The sequence below is a fragment of the Nannospalax galili genome, unplaced genomic scaffold (assembly GCF_000622305.1).
Source record: "Nannospalax galili isolate Female #2095 unplaced genomic scaffold, S.galili_v1.0 scaffold1188, whole genome shotgun sequence".
NCBI lineage: Eukaryota > Metazoa > Chordata > Mammalia > Rodentia > Spalacidae > Nannospalax > Nannospalax galili.
Window position 1 is genome coordinate 524438 of NW_008358629.1, and position 637 is coordinate 525074.

Genomic DNA, 637 nt, shown 5'->3' on the forward strand with positions numbered 1-637 from the left:
TGTCATGTGCATAACACCAAAATATTAACACTGCCCTTAATAGATAAATAACTGAAAAAAGAAAAAAATCATGTCAATAGAGTATTCTTATTGAAAGCAATAGAAACATTCCATAAAGACATGGACATCCTTCCAGTCATAATGGGTACAGTAGGTATTATGTATCATTTGAATGTATGAGTGTTTGAGCATCTGCGTGTGTGCATGTGCATGTACATATGTGTGTATTTCTGTGTGTGTATGTGTGTGTGTGAGAGAGAGAGGGAGAGAGGGAGAGAGAGGAGAGAGACAGAGAGAGAGAGCCACTCTGTAATCTACTCTGTACTGGGACTAAGTATGCATCTCAGGCTGGTATCAGTTGGTAATCCTCCTTTTGGGGGCTGGGATTACAAGTGTTGCCCACCATGCCTGCATAAGTAAATACATTAAATTTCACAAAGTTTAAGAAGTGAAAAATAGTCATGTGTGGTGGCGTGTACACCTTTAATTCCAGCACACCAAAAGCAGAGGCAGGAGGATCTCTGTGAGTTCAAGGCCAGCCTGGTCTACATAGCAAGTTCCAGGTCAGCTAGGGCTACAGGGAGACCCTGTGTCAAAAAGACCAAATAAAAATAAAAAAGAAGTGGAAAACATGCAT